Source organism: Perognathus longimembris, chromosome 21, assembly GCF_023159225.1.
Source record: "Perognathus longimembris pacificus isolate PPM17 chromosome 21, ASM2315922v1, whole genome shotgun sequence".
NCBI lineage: Eukaryota > Metazoa > Chordata > Mammalia > Rodentia > Heteromyidae > Perognathus > Perognathus longimembris.
Genome location: NC_063181.1, coordinates 11,962,316 through 11,979,636, shown reverse-complemented (window position 1 = coordinate 11,979,636; position 17,321 = coordinate 11,962,316).

Sequence of the window (17,321 nt, the reverse complement as noted above, 5' to 3'; positions counted from 1 at the left end):
CCTCCCACCCCCCACCATCTCAACAAAAAAGTTAGATGTCACATATGAGCATATCTCTAATACTAAGTATATGGGAGGTGGAAGTAGGAAGATTGTGGATTGAATCTGACCCAAGACAAAAATGAAATGCTATCTGAAAAGATAAAGCAAAAAGTCCTTGAAGGCATAGCTCAATGGTAGCAAGCATAAGGTTCCCCGTTCAAACCCAAGTATTAGCTCCCTTCCCCCCAAAAAAAATCAAGATGGGAAAGCTATAAATTGGAAGGAATTAGAAATTTCTGAGATGCCATTTGGTGGAGAGTCATTTGACCAGGAAGCACATTCTGTCTTTGATTGGGCAAATGAGCTACTTCCCTGAGATTTTTCATGCTTTACAGTCTCAAGAGCATGCAGTGTGCCTAATGTTTGTTCCTTCCAATGGCGGCCACACTCTTTCCTGGTAGTGTTGGGTTGGAACAATGCTATTTCAGGAGGAAGGAAGTGAGAAGCCTGAGTAATGGAACTGAACTGGAGCTTTCCAAAACTTCCCTGTGTTCTAAACTTTAGCTGGAAAAGAAAACACGAGAATCTGGTTGCCACTTTGTGGCATATACATTCTCTCTCTCTCTCTCTCTCTCTCTCTCTCTCTCTCTCTCTCTCTCTCTCAGTCATTGGTTCCACTTTAGGAGGCTTGGAAGTCATCTGCAGACGTCTGTGATGTAGGCAAATCAAGCAGGAAGCCAAGATCACTGCATCTTTTCAGGGGAATATCTTTAGATGGCCCCTGGAAAGACTCAGAACATTCTAATTTAAACTTCTACAGATTAAGTGAAAAAAATTCTTCTTGCTCCTTGGACTGAGCATCACATAAAACCTATTATTTTCCAGTTTGTCATGAGGGGTAGGGTGGGCAGAGAGAATCTAGACTGGAAGGCAGGATCTTTACAGATGTCATTCGAATCCTAGCACCATCTTTCAGAAATAATTCCCTGACACTCTCTTCCAAATAACCTTCTCATTTCCTGTGAGTCAAGTTCCATAATCTTGACAAGAAGTGGCAGGCACATGGCCCTTGCCCACCTTCCCAGGACTCTTGTCATGTGTCTGTGGTTTGGGTCTAACCATTTTATTTCTAGAGGAGACTGAGAGATCAGAGATTCACACTCCCAGCAGCCCCAATGCCCAGAGAACACCACTCAGAAAGCTTTGCCTGGCAGCTCCTACCTACAAGACTCTGCTTAAATATCCCATCACATAGTGAATTTTCATCAATACCCATCCAAAATGGCCTTCTTTCATTTTCATGATTTTCTTAATAAAACACATTTGTTTCCTTTATGGAGGCAATTTCAATTTGTATTTGTAAATTTGCTTTAATGGCAACTTATTTGATACTGTTTTATTCTCATTTGGAACCATTTCCAGTGACTGTTACAAAGGGAACAGCCCAGAAATGCATATCAAATAAATGAATGCCAAACAGAATGTGAAAAAGGCTATTAAATTTACTGGCCCACTATTGACTGATCATCTTCATGTTTGACAATGCTTTAAACAGTGTGCTTAGATTATGCAGATGTTATTGGGTAGTAATGTTCTCATGAATGGTAAAGCATAGAATAACATGGACTTATTTTGGCAATATAGTTCTGTTCTTTGATTTTCTTAAGAATGGCTTTTCAACTGGGCATGGTAGAAGATGCCTGTAATATCAATTATAGAGTATAAAGATAGGAAGCAACAGGGTCATGAGTTCAAGGGCAGTATAAGTAAAGTTAGCAAGATCCTGTCTCAGAAACAAAATAAAAAATGATGAGAGGCTGGGCATCAGTGGCTCATACCTGTAATCTTAGCTATTCAGGATACTGAGATCTGAGGATCACAGCTAGAAGCCACCTCAGGCAGGAATGTCCATGAGACTCTTATCTACAATCTACACCCCAGATTTGTAAATAGAGCTGCAACTGAAGTGATGGAATTACAAGCTTGAGCCAATAAAGTTCAGGGACACTGTCCAGATCCTGAGTTCACATCACTAGCACACATCACACATCACACACACACACACACACACACACACACACACACACACACACTCCAAGGAATTAGAGGATGGAGTGGTAGGGCATGTATGAGCATGCACAAGGCCCTTATCCAATCCTTAGCACCCAAAAACTAAATGAAGAAAGAATGGCTCTTTCTTTCTTCTCTTTTTGTCCCCCCCGCCCCCCGAAACTAGAACTTTCTATCTTAACTGCCTTCATACTGCAGGTGGGCTATGTTTATTGCCAAATTTAAAATTTAGTATATATGTTAGCAATAAGTTATTGCAGTTTTAGTGATAAATGATTAATGACATGTTGTCTTAATTTTAATGATTACTTATTACAATTTTAATGATAAGTTATTAGGGATAATTGATCTTAATCTTAATGCTAAGTTATTATAGTTTTCATTTGTCTTAGTACAAGTGTTAATCATGAACTTGATTTTTATTGTAATTTACAGAGTATTACTTACTTTGCTTTTGACTTGTCCTCTTAGTGTGAACACCTACATGTGGTTATTAAATATATTTACTTTATTACAGCTAAGTGTATACATATTCTAATTACTGATATAAAGTACATTTTGTCTAATAATTTATTTTGAAAAGAATGAGGATTCTCAACTCACACATAGTTTCATGATCTTTGAAAGTTAAACAATGGTTCTCTCTCTGTCTCTCTTGTCTCTCTCTCTCTCTCTCTCTTTCTCTTTCTCTGTGTTTCAGTACTGGGGTTTGAACATGGCCTCACATGTAGCCAGGATTACAGGTGTGAGCTCTAAGTGCCTCGCCTAAATAATCTTTATCTGAAAACAGAGATGAATGTGGATTCTGTGGTACAGCAAGTTAACAGAAGATTTTTCATTCTTTTACTTTTTATTTCTAAATTTGAAGACTGACGTAATAAGTGATAGTGTTTTACAAATTTTAGAAAGTAAAGCAGCTTATTCTAATTTTGGTTTAATGATTGCATTTTTTCTGGAGCAATTCTGGAATTCACTAGAAAGAAAGAAAAACGGCATAAAAACCTTAGCTTGGACGGTGTATGATGAAGTAAACAATTATCTATTTTCAATTTTTACCAAAAACAAAAGAGGATGATAATTTCCTGGTGTTTTTATTCCTTAGGAAACGAAATCTAAATATACAGAATAGAAATAGTTTTCTTATTAAGTGCTAAAATGTAGCTAGCTTTTATGTATGTTTTGCATTTTTAATCAACGACCAATTACAAAATTATCTCCTAGATATTAATTTTACACAAGTGAATAAAATGTTTATACACAAATCAAACAATGAGGCAATACTTTAAATCCTTAAAGGAAGGAATGTACTAAATCACTAAAGAAAAACTAAAATAATTCCTCATAGAAAATATTGACCCCCCCATATGGATCACTTTAGTTAAGAAAGAGTATTGAATACTCTTTTTTTTTAAACTCTCTTTACCTTGAAAGAAATTATCTACCTTAACTTTATGGACATATTCAAATACTGAAGTGTCAGGAAAGAATTGCATGTGGTACGTGTGAAATTAATTTTTAATGCTCCTCTTTAAGTTTACAAGTCCTTGAACTTGTCGCCCCGAGAAGATACTTAGGGCTCTCTTCTCTAAATCATGTCTTGGCACCCCACAGTACCTTTCCTCAGCCTTGGCAGCCACTGCTGCTTTGCTGCTATCTGTCTCGGGCCACATCTTCAGGATTGTAGGTTTCTGAGTCAGACAAGCGTCTTGCATATTTTATGAGGCATAACGTTTCCTAATACAGAATGGTTAACTGTAACTGGGTCATTGCTACTCAACAGTGAATGGCACATTTAATGTCATTTTCACTGCAAAATTGGCTCTGTACTTAACGAGAAGAGTGACTCACACGAAGTGGAAAAACTGGCATTAGTTTTCTTCTGCCTGGCTATCTAAGAGCAGTAAAAGTAAATTGATTTTTTTTTTCTAAAGCGAGTCCCTTTTGTGGTGGTCCAAGTTTAAAGTCTAGAGGAAACATCACTCATCCCTCAAAATTTTATAAATGAAGACTTAAGTTGATGACGGTTATGTGTTGAATTCTAATATTTGTTGTCCTTTGAAACACATTCTAAATGGTGAACTATCAAGATTTTGCACCGTCTTTTGCACTGAGAGAACGACATAAAAATTTTAGAGTTTTTACTCTAAGTAAGGCTTCTTGCTACTAGCTTTCACTTAGCACCTGTCAGCCGTGTCTACATCAGAGAGAGTAAGAGAGTCTGTTCTTTCTATGATTGGCAGGAATAGACATCACAGCATGACAACCATAATACAGGGTGTGTGTACTAGCAAAATTAAATTTTGTGCAAAAAATACATGAGAAAGCAATGATTTGGAGATGATAAATGGAACAGATTTATAAACACATATTTATTCCTTATACTTGGATGTATTTGCAGATATTTATTTCATCAGTATATAATCACAAAATTTGACAACTATCATGCAACTCATTTACTTCACACTTATACTTTAGTCCCAGATTTCCACCTTTCTCCTTAATAGTGTCCAATCTCCTCCTATACCCTCTTGCTCTCCCCGCTACACCATAATCAGGTCTTTTTTTCCATTCAGGGTTTAGTCTAGGGTCAGGATGAATGATAAAGCAAATCGCTATTAATTGGCCAAATTCTCCAGTGACAGTTGAGTATTCTATCAACTTGGCTTAGCTATTAGTGGCCAGAAATTTGGTTAAAATTATTTTATGAGTGATTCAGTGAAGTTTTGTTTGCTTGTTTTCTTTTCTGAGATCAACTTTGATATTTGTAGGTTTAGAGTAGATTAGATTTTATTTCGTACTGGCAGTGGGCCTCATCTAATCAGTTGAAGGCCTTAAGAAAACTAAAATTGATCTCCTAAAATAGACTGACTTTGAACTTTACAGCTCTTTCTTAAATAGATGGCTGACTTTCTACATCAGTCTTCGATTCTCTATAGTTTCATGGTCATAGACCTTAAAATAAACCCTATATTTCTATCATTAAAATTTTTTTATATTATACTATGGAAACAGAATGCTGAATTTCTACCCAAACTCAATGTAATGACACTGCTATTTTCTAGTTAAACAAAATGCTGTAAGGGGTTTTCTTGAGGCTATCTTGCTACCCTATCCCATTAACAAGTCTTCATGACACATCTCCTTATCCACCACTAGTCCCTTTTTCCAGACCACTAATGAGCTCTGTCAATAGCCACTTCAATAGCCTCCCTCCCAAATCCATTGCTTCTCCCAAGCAATCTTAAAGGACACAAATCAGATTTGGGGTTGAGAAGTCTTAACATCTTATCGCCCAACTATGGGAAAACCCAAAGCCCTTTCTTGTCCTGTAAGGGCAGTCTGCAATGATTTCAGTGATATAGTTCCTTCCCATCCTTTCTATGCCTTTCTCTGCTCGCTGTTCACAGCCATGCATTCCTTCTGCCCTGCATATGGTCTTTGCTCTGGCTGTTCACCACAGACAGGTGCTCAACCACCATCTTCTGTAGAAGACATTCCAATCCTCCTCCTTAGTGAACTGAGCCCTCGTGTGCTCTTTCCACCTTAATCCGGTTAGCAATTATCACTCCTGAAATGATCTGCTTTGATGGATTTAAAAAAAAAATAATTTATTCTTATTAGGACATAAAATTCCTTGGAAGTGGAGACCTGGTCTTATTTTATTGTGATACATTTGGTGCTTGGGTTGTAGAAGACATTTAATCTTTTCAAAATGAATTATAAAAGAAATGTACACCCTTTTTATGTATACCCTTTGTAAAAAGGTTATTGTAGGTACAATTTTGTTTACAAACACTTGAAAAGTATCTCTAGGTTGCTCGTCTATCATGGCGGAAAAAGGAAATATAAATGAATAAATGTTTTATGGAACTGCACCTTGAAAGACAAATAGGATTGAATGAGTGTGCAAGAAATACCTACTCAGGAAAGAGATACAAAACATAGAAAATGTTTGTCACCTTATGAGTGTAACTAGAACTCAAGTAAATCAGCAGGGATTTAAAGCACATCTTTGTTGTTTTTGTCATTTTAGTCACACCAGAATGGATGTCAGCTTGATGTTTTTGGAATGTGTGAATGTGTGTGTGTGTGTGTGTGTGTGTGTGTGTGTGTGTGTGTGAGTTTAAAACTTTGTGCCAATACTAGAGCTTGGAGCTTGAACTCAGAACCTGGGCATTGTCCCTGAGCTGGTTTTGCTCTACCACTTAAGCCACAGTTCTACTTCTGGCTTTTTGGTGGCTATTGGAGATGAGAGTCTCACAGGATTTTCTTGCTCAGGTTTGCTTTGAACTATGATCCTCAGATCCTCAGCCTCCTGAGTAGCTAGGATTACAAGCATGAGCCACTGGTCTCCAGCTCCCAATGATTTCTTGTAGCTATCTGGCGATCACGTAATCTGGCAGACACTAGGATCACAAAAGTAGTGAATAGAATAAGGCATTGTAGAGGAAAAGGCTGATGTACGGTAAATGTGTTCAATACAATGATAATCACTGCTGATCACTAACAGAGGCAGATAGGTGTGCTTCTGCAAAGCCAATGTATCCTACCAGTCCCTGTAGAAAGCCATGCATGTCATATCTGGTTCCTCTAAGAAAAGGTTAATCTGATTAAATTATCATATGTGTAACATGTGAATTACCAAGTTAGAATCCCTAGGGATGATTAATATACAATAAAACTATGGGACAAATTGAATCACAGGAAAGTAAAGAGCGCTGTGTTGGGAGGCAGATACTAAAGGAGGACAAATGAAAAGGGTGTCGAGGGGAATTTGATTGAGGTTCTTTATAGGCATGTGTAGAAACTCTTCTGTTGTACAACTAAGATATGCTAATAAAAAGGACTCAAAAAGGCCCAGGAGAGTAATTGCAGATTGCCCCAACCCAGTGGCCCTAGGAGAGTCTGACTCTTCCAAGAGGGATCTTGGAGCTGTTTATTTGTGCTGTGGCTAGAGTTTGGAGCATGGTGAGGTAAGAAGGAGACTGATGACACACACAGGTACGGGGGCACAGTGCGCTCCCTGTGTCACAGAAATTAAGAACTTGAAGCAAGGGAAAAACATACTTCAGAGGTGTCCTTCTGGTGTCAGTATATTGGCTGGACTTCTGTGAGGTAAAGCAGGGTATAAGACTTCAGCCCTAGCCAGAAATTTGGTGTAGAGCTGTTCAAAAAAGCTGGTGAAGGTCAGAATCTAGTGATGGATGTTGAAATGGTAAGGGAATGTCAATATTCAGGAATTAAAATGGGAAACTTTGCAGGTGTTCACTTTTGAGACATTTTTAAGATTATTTACTGGTTTAAATATTCTCTTGCTATGTGTAGGTTATTTGGGACACATCAACCCTTTAAATGCATATAAGTCAATGACCTGAATAGGATTGTTATAATCTGCATTATTTTTTGAACTACTGGTACCTGAGCGTATTTAAAACTTTAATATCTTACTAAAACTGTGGAAAACACACATATAAACCATAGAACACTATATCTACAAGTTTTCATGAAAAATAATGCTATGATTAAATGTGCTTGGAGAAGTAACTGTCATTATCTGCAAAAAGAGATGCTACCCACACCTGCAAGACAAATAGTAACAGTGAAACTAATAATAATTATAATTTACCTAGTGATGAAGAGCAGCAATTGAACTTTGTGATACATTGTAAGCCACCCTCAATGAGACCTTACCAGTCAAGATGTTTTTTTTTTAATTGTCAAACTGATATACAGAGGGGTTACAGTTTCATACTTTAGGCATTGGATACATTTCTTTTACTGTTTATTACCTCCTCCCTCATTTCCCCCTCCCCCCTGCTCCTTTCCCTTCCCCCCCCAAGAGTTGTTCAGTTCATTTACACCAAACAGTTTTGCAAGTATTGCTTTTTGTCTTTTTTACCCTGTGTCTCTCGATTTTAGTATTCCCTTTCAGTTTTCTAGTTCTAATACCAGTATACATGGTTTCCAATGTACTCAGATAAGATACAGAGATAGTGCAGGTACAACCACAGGAAGGAGATTCAAGAAGATCATCAATAATAGAAGCTACGGTTACACATAGCACGTTGAAAGTAGTTACAACTGTGATATAACAATCATTTCCATAACCTGGAGTTCATTTCACTTAGCATCATCTTATGTGTTCATAAGGGTATAGCTATTGGGCTTCAGTGATCCTCTGCTGTGACTAGTCTAAACCTGTGCTAATTATTCCCTATGAGGGAGACCATAGAGTCCATGTCTCTTTGGGTCTGGCTCACTTCACTTAGAATAATTTTTTCCAAGCCCTTCCATTTTCTTACAAATGGGGCAATGTCATTCTTTCTGATAGAGGCATAAAATTCCATTGTGTATATGTACCACATTTTCCTGATCCATTCGTCTACTGAGGGGCATCTGGGTTGGTTCCAAATTCTAGCTATGACAAATTGTGCTGTGATGAACATTGTTGTGCTGGTGGCTTTAGTGTGTTCTTGTTTGTGGTCTTTTGGGTAGATGCCCAAAAGTGGGGCTGTTGGGTCATAGGGGAGTTCTATGTTTAGCCTTCTGAGGAATCTCCATACTGCTTGCCAGAGTGGCTGAACCAGCTTACATTCCCATCAACAATGAAGTAGGGTTCCCTTTTGGCCACATCCCCTCCAACATTTGTCATTGTTAGTTTTCTTGATATAGGACATTCTTACTGAGGTGACATGGAAACTCAATGTTTTGATTTGCATTTCTTTTATGGCCAGTGATATAGAGCACTTTTTCATGTGTCTCTTGGCCATTCTCATTTCCTCATCAGAGAAGTCACTTTTTAAGTCTTTAGCCCACTTTTTGAGGGGGCTATTGGTTCTTTGAGGTTTTGTTTTGGAGGAATGTATTTTTTTTAGTTCTGCATATATTTTAGATATGAGGCCTTTGTCCATTGTATGGCCGGTAAAGATCTTTTCCCAATCTGTGGGCTTTCTGTTTATCTTGAGAGCTATGTCCTTTGCCCTGTAGAAGCTCTGCAGTTTGATGCAGTCCCATTTGTCCATTCTTTCTTTGATTTGTAGCCTTTCTGGGTCTTTGTTAAGGAAGTTCCATCCTGTGCCAAGGAGCCCAAGTGTTTCTCCTACTCCTTCCTTTAGTGTTTTCAGGGTATCTGTTTTAATTTCGAGATCTTTGATCCATTTGGAATTGATTTTGGTGCAGGGTGATATATTAGGATCTAGTTTTAGTTTGTTGCATGTGTTGAACCAGTTTTGCCAGCACTATTTGTTGAAGAGGCTATCTTTCTTCCATCCTATTTTTTTAGCTCCTTTATCAAAGATTAAGTAGGCATAGTTCTGTGGGTTCATTTCTGGGTCTTCAATTCTGTTCTCTTGTTCTTCAGGCCTATCAGTCAAAATTTTGTAAATGTACTTATTGCTAGAAAATTGTAGCATTTTTCCCTATATTCATGTTGAAATTTAGTACTAATGGATGTTTTTATTTCGCATACCATTGGAGCCTTTGATTGACTCTAGTAAGAAATTAGCTTTAGTTGACTTCTAATAGTTGATGTAATTTATACTATGTGTAAAATAAAAGTCTGTAGAATTTCAGCGAAAAATCCCAGAGTAGACTTAGATAATGTTGGGTTACTCTAAAACCACATAAAGGCAGAATCCAAGGTGATCAACAAAGTGAAAGGTTATGGGCCTCTATTGTCAGACTTTTATTGCTGGCCTAGATCATCTTTCAAGTCTACTTTTGTTCTGAAATCCTCTCACTTTATGAATCATGCAAATGGGATCAAGAGAGGTTGAATCTTAGGGCACAGGCACCAATCTCCCAGAGAATTACAGAGCCAGGCTCTCCACTATCCCCAAAATCACCCGGTTAAAAACAGTCTGGACAAACGACTATGAAAGCAATACTTGCAAAACCATTTGGTGTAAACCAACCGAACAACTCATGGGGGGAAAGGGAAAGGAGGAATGGGGAATGAGGGAGGAGGTAACAAACAGTACAAGAAATGTACCCAAGGCCTAACGCATGAAACTGTAACCTCTCTGTACATCACTTTGACAATAAATAAGAAAAAAAAAAGAGTCTGGAAAACTTGAGGCATAGATCTCATTTAGTTTGATTGTATGTAACCCTCTAGGTGTGGCTAAAACATCTTTAATTTCAGAAACAATATATTTCCCATTAAAACACGCATATGTATACATATACACCATATATGTGAATACATATACTATATCCACCTATATAAATTAATATTTTCTCTTAAATTCTTCATGGTTTTCTTTATGGCAACATAAAATTTTACATTTATAACTGCAGTTGGAAAAATGGGTTTCTATTCATTCAACAAACACAAATGCCTGTTACATGGAGACAGCTAGCTAGATGGGTTGGGAACCAAGAGGTTTGGAAGAAGTGAATCACATCTTCAAAGAACTTGAGTGACCATGACAAAAGTAATTTTTCTTTCTGAATGGGTGAAAAGTTCTCAGAATGAGTGAAGTTCTCAGAAATATGCAATGATGTGCTACATATTAAATATTTTAGATTTCTAAAGTGCCAAAATTTTGAATTTTATTATTTGGTATCCAAAGGTTATAATCAGACTTTTGTCCCTATTTATGAAAAACCCATTAAATATGCCACAGAACATGGTCCTAATGTTTCGATATTAGTCAGTACCAGTCTGCTAAATTTTATTGTGGAGTGACAGCATATAATTAAGAGAAGTAGACTGAGAGTGTGAAAAGTTAATTAACTGTGAGATTTTTGACAGACACCAGATAATTAAAAATTAAAATTAAAATGGGTGTTTTGAAAGTTTTAATTGTTTTTTATTCCATATTGTGATGCCAGGCTGTGTGCAAAGGATGCTTTCCAGGAAGTGGGCTGGGGTGTCCAGCACTAAGCCCCCAGTGAAGTCATAATGCACTTCCCACCTGCAGAGTCCTTAATCTGTTTCTGAAAGTCATTTTAGAAATTAGAATACTGCTGTGGCATTAAAATTTAATTCTCTGTTGGCATCACTAGGAAGAAATTTCTAAAAGAAAGAAATCCATCCAAGTCATATTTCTTAGGCCTTTGTATTTTCACAAAGGAAGAGATAGTGCTGGAGTATAATTCAGTCATGAAGGAAAACAATTTTGGACATGACTTGCTGCAATGCAGCACCTCATGTCTCTACCTCAAGATCTTGACATTTTTGTTTTTGTTGATGGTTTAGATGTACACCTCCCATTTTGTGAAAGAGCATATTTTTGGAAATTATAGACTAGTCTCACCAGTACCCTTAAAATGCATCGGGTGTACTGTATATTGAAAGCTTTAAACAACTGAAGTTGTTTCAAAAAGTTTAAGTTGTTACTTAAAACTTCTTACTACAGAAATCCAGTGGCTTGGTATATATGAGAAAGAACATTGTGGTGGTTTGGGTATGTTTGCAGTATGTTTTCTAGATATTCATGAGTTTTTTAAGAAGCTGGGTTTCCAGTTTGATGTTAAAGAAACATTCTGGAACTTTTAAGAATTGGCTAGCGAAAGCCAGGCACTGGTGGCTCAGGCCTATAATCTTAGCTACAAGGCCCTTTGGACTGCAATCTGACACAGATTGGAGTACTGGCCTGAATTCTAAAGGAAATCTCTTCCTTTGGAGAAGCAAATCTGCTTCCTGCCCACCACAGCTTTGCACTGTCCTTGAACACAGCTTCTAATGGCCTATCCTCAAAAGATATACAGAGCTGCCAGACTTGTGGAGTCCATCTCCAAACCTGGGTACACGCAATGCCCCTGGCTGGTGTGCAGATGCCGAGAGTCTGGGCAGGAACAGAAGTCCACAAGCATTTGCACTCGAAACAAAGTGATTGCTTCACTCAGCACGAGCACAATTTACTAGCACCTCATCATATTCTCATTAATTAAAAAAACTCATATCTATTGCTTTATAAACATGGAGCCAACTTTTGACACTCCTAGACATCTTCGATGTGGGCCAACGACTTTGGAGATTTAATCTACAGAGTTGAGACTATCTCATAAAGAAATCCGTAATAACATAACTAATTAAATGATAGGAGCTTTAAGAAAAATGAGCTGTCCCAAGACTTATTTTCATTAAAACCTTAAGAATTCTTAAATAGCTAAGCATTGTGCTTAGATTGTTAGTCTTCCAACAAGACAGAATTTATTGTTGTTTTTTGCCTCAGGTCACATTGCTTCCTTTTAAAAAGAATGTGATCCAGGCTACTACCTGGAAAGATGGAAAGACTTCCTTCCCAGTAGTCCCAGGAGGCTGCCTTGACCCACAGGGCACATGGCTGGTTTAATGAAAGTTGGTATCAAGAATTTAGGAGTTGGCAAAAGTGTTCTCAAATGTTCCTACAATTGGAGTACATAGAACACGGTTCAAATATAACCTAAATTCTTTGGGGATGACATATTTTCCTTAAAAAAAAAAGTAAAGTGAGAACCCTACTGCAATATCAAAATCAATAAAGGCATTTTTTTAAATCTTTGAGGAGATCCTAGGCACCAGTTCGACATATTATTCATCTTGGTTGGTTGTGAAGTATCAGGATTATTGCATATTTAAAACTATTATTAAAATGAAATCAATATTTAGCTGGTAAGGTTCAATAAAAGCATAGTCCTAGAAACTTAGCTATTGACCTGAAATTGTTTTTCTGAGTAGTTAGAATATCTCTTCCAATATAGAAGGAATTTAAATGTTTACTTTTCCTGAAAATAGGTAACATATTTCATAAAGTATCTGCGTATGTTCTTGTCTCACTGAGAGAAGATATTTCATTTGTTAATCTCCCCAGAATTTGCAGCAAAAATGTGTGTGTGTCCTTTCAGATGAATTGAGTCTCAAATAACATGAAAACAGACTTGAAGTCTGGTTACTTAAATACGTTGCTTCATAGCAATCTGTCTTTTAGTACTTAATGCTGTCCTGAGGAATAGATGACACAGGACATAGGAATGAAATCTGTTGAGCCAGCAGAATATTAGTTTACTAGATAAAGTATCTTTGTTGTGTGAAGAATTTAAAACTGACTAATCTTGGAATGAAATTTCCCTAATGAAGTTATTGGATTTAATAACTGCAATATTTCTCCATCTACATGTGAGCTCAATTCAATAAAATAACCATTCCCTCAGATACCTTAGGTGTGTTTATGTTTATTGATAAATTTCAGAATTAGAACTTCAGTTGGAAGGAATGTAGTATAGTAAATGCTACATAAAAGAAATCCATACAGAAAACAATCTTCATGACATCTGACCTGGGCGATTTGTCTATTTCTAACACCTGTCCTTGGTACCTAAATAGAATTCTTTTTTTTTTTTTTTGCCAGTCCTGGGGTTTGAACTCAGGGCCTGAGCACTGTTCCTGGATTATTTTTGCTCAAGGCTAGTACTCTGCTACTTGAGCCAAAGCACCACTTCTGGATATATATGATGCTGAGGAATCAAACCCAGGGCTTCATGTATACGAGGCAAGAACTTTACCACTAGGCCATATTCCCAACTCCCTAAATAGAATTCTTAAAGACTTAATTTTTTTAAATTGTTGGTTGTGGGGCTTGAACTCAGAGCCTGGTGCTGTCCCTGGGCTCTTTTGCTCAAGGCTAGCACTCTCCCACATTGAGCCAAAGCACCACTTCCAGTTTTCTGGTGGTTACTTGGAGATAAGGGTCTCATGGAATTTCCTGCCTGGGCTGGCTTTGGACCACTCTTCTCAGATCTCAGCTTCGTGAGTAGTTAGGGTTACAGATGTGAGCTACCAGCACCCAGCTCTTAAAGACTTTTTTTTTTTTTTTTGCCAGTCCTGGGCCTTGGACTCAGGGCCTGAGCACTGTTCCCTGGCTTCTTCCCGCTCAAGGCTAGCACTCTGCCACTTGAGCCACAGCGCCGCTTCTGGCCGTTTTCTGTATATGTGGTGCTGGGGAATCGAACCTAGGCCTCGTGTATCCGAGGCAGGCACTCTTGCCGCTAGGCTATATCCCCAGCCCCTCTTAAAGACTTTTGAGTGCAGCAAAATGATTTTTTAGAATGACCAATTTGATGATGTTTAATACCAGTATATTAAAGTTCATGTTGTTTTGTTAATTTTACCTTTTTAAATCTTTGAAAATTTTTATTCTTTAAAAATATCTGGGAAGTGAAATTTTAGCATCTTACTCATTTTGAAGAAATTACTTTTATTGCTCAACTATTATTACTACTCATCTGTACAACTCTGCATCTTCTTTTACACATGTGAGTTGCTCCTCAACATATGATGAATGTCCTAATGAGTGCATTGTAAGTGGGAGGTATTGTCAGTCTCACATTGAATAACCTAACCTACTGAGCAACCCAGCTGAGCAACATGGTGCCCAGTAGAATATCTGTGCATTGCTCTTGTGATCTGGTGGCTGACTAGAAGTTGTAGTGGCATGAACCATTATACTCTGAGGACTATCTGCAATATGAATATCCAATTCATCATTGCCCAGAGCCATAGATAACTCTCAGGCATGGTGATTCAATGAAACCTAAGGAGGCAACCATGACAGGTTCAGCTGTCTTCTCATGAGTATCCCAAATGACCAACTCAACATACAAGTTTGTTGTGACTTCTGTGGCTATACTGCCAAGAGAGTTAATGACTGATTATGTATTCACTAATGTGTGTTATTTGAGTTGTCATGAATTGGTTGCTATGGAAAGGTTTGCAAAATGGTGGCTACCGATTAACACTCTACAACCATTTTCTTTATGAGAGAACCAGTGTTTTGGAATGGAGGTGATAGCCTTGTGTGTTTGTAACAAAGGATGTACAACTCTTTTGGTGAAAACAGTTGATATGCCTTTCACATGGGAGGTAGGTGCAGAGACCATCCACCAAATGCTTATTGAAAGGGTGGAATGAGATGTGTGGTAAAAGCATATCAGTACTCTTCCATGGAGCTTTATCCCTACCTCCAATGGGACATGGAAAGGAACAGAAATGATAGATGGAAAAGTTAAGAGTGGTTAAGTAAACAATTGTAGAGACCAACTCATTCACAAAACTCATTCTTGTATTTTCTAGTATGTTGTGATTTGAACAAACCAGCTCTGCACTGTAGTGAGTTTCTGCCCCTACTAATTGTGCTGAGCCAATATTACATGCCCCCCCTCCATTTTCTCATATTTCCCATTAATTCAGAAAGGTGCCCAGGCACCATGGTGAGTTTTCAAGATTCTCTCCCAAACAACCTAACCCTCTCTCTATAAGGAAGCATCCTCCTATAACTCCTTTCTTCCTGCCTTCCTCTCTTGTTTCCAACCTTTAATAACCCAGTGACTGGGCGTTTCTTTCCTTCCTCTTTTCAAATGTCACTTCCTTGGGAAGGTTATTTTTTTTAAATTGAACCTCCCCTGAACTTGATTATATCTATCTACCCCCTCATAAAATCCTGAACTATATTCATCATGAAGTTCACTGCACCTTATTTATTCCTTCTCCATTGCATTTTATATTTCATGGTGGCAATTAGCTACTCATCCCATCATATACTGTTTGTCATTTAGCCCAGTGCCTGGCACCCCTCCAACATGAAACCTGGACACCACTGTACATGCAAAAGAATAGGAGACTAAGAGACAAGAAATGTACTGACTACCTATATAACTGTAACCCCTCTTGGTACATCATCTTGTCAATAAAATTAAATGAAAAATAAACATGGGGGAGGGAAAGGGGGAGGGTGGGGTGGAGAAAGAGGGAAGAGGTAACAAATTGTACAAGAAATGTACCCACTGCCTTATGTATGAAACTATAACCCCTCTGTACATCACTTTGACAATAAATAAGTAACTATTCAGAAAAAAATAAAATTGCTAAAGAAATAGATTTTAAAAAAGAAACTTAAAAATAAGGGATGCTGGGATACTCATAGGATGCTTTCTTTAATGGTTTTGAAATGAGAAAAAATTCTATGTGAAAAAAATGTGTATACTTGATTCAAAATCAAGCAGCTTAATTTTGACCACATAGCAATCCGATACTCCTACATAGCAAGAAATTCAAATAAAACAAAGCCACTGATTTAACAAACACATAGGGGGGAAGAGATTTTCTACTCTTTTTTTTTTTTTTTGGCCAGTCCTGGGCCTTGGACTCAGGGCCTGAGCACTGTCCCTGGCTTCTTCCCGCTCAAGGCTAGCACTCTGCCACTTGAGCCACAGCGCCGCTTCTGGCCGTTTTCTGTATATGTGGTGCTGGGGAATTGAACCCAGGGCCTCATGTATCCAAGGCAGGCACTCTTGCCACTAGGCTATATCCCCAGCCCGAGATTTTCTACTCTTAATACAGATAAAAGATTGTCAAGAAATACCAGTGGACTGAAGAGCAAAGTACTGGAACAAGCAGTTGTCAGATTCAAACTCGTACATGTTAACATTAGGAAAGTGCTGTTGGTAATCTGTGTTATTTGGTGAGTGGTGCATAGGATAGGAGTTGAACTCATGTCCTTTCACTGGGTAGGTAGGTGATCTACCACTTGAGCCAAACCCCAACTTCATTTTGCTCTGGTTATTTATTTATTTATTTTGAGATAGAGTCTCCCTTTTTTCCTGGATTGCAACCTTCGTATTTATAGTTTCTCCTGGATGATAAATGTGTACTACCATGTCTAGCTTTTTTTGGTGAGATGAGGGAATTCGTGAACTTTTTGCCTACCTTGGCCTTGAACCACAATCCTGATTGTATCCACCTGAGTAGCAAGGATTACAAATGGTAATCCATTCCTAGTTTGCCTTGTGATATCAGTGTATATTTGAACTCTGTAAAGACCAACTTGCCAATGAATTCTAAAATTGTTAAGTTGAATCAATAATCTCCCTTTGGGAATTTAACTGAAACACAAATCACACAGTTAAAAATGATATTCACACTGAATTATTCATCTTACTATTCTTTTTAAGAGTAAAAGATTAAAAATATAAATATCCACTGATTGCACATTGGGTAGACAAATTAGAATGCATCATTACAATGCAATACTGTATATGGTCGATGTTCTGTCAGTGTTTTTATTTATTGCTTGATCTTTGTGTCAGGACTGGGTTGGAATTCAGGACCTTGAACTCACATTTGGCTGTTATTTTGTTTGTTCGTTTGTGCAAGGACTGTGGCCTATCATTTAAGCCATGTCCTGACTTTTTCTGATTGAAAATGACAATATTTCTATGTTTTATTATTTTGAAACATTTCCCAATTATATATAAAGGTCCTCATATTATGTAGTAAAAGAGCTCTA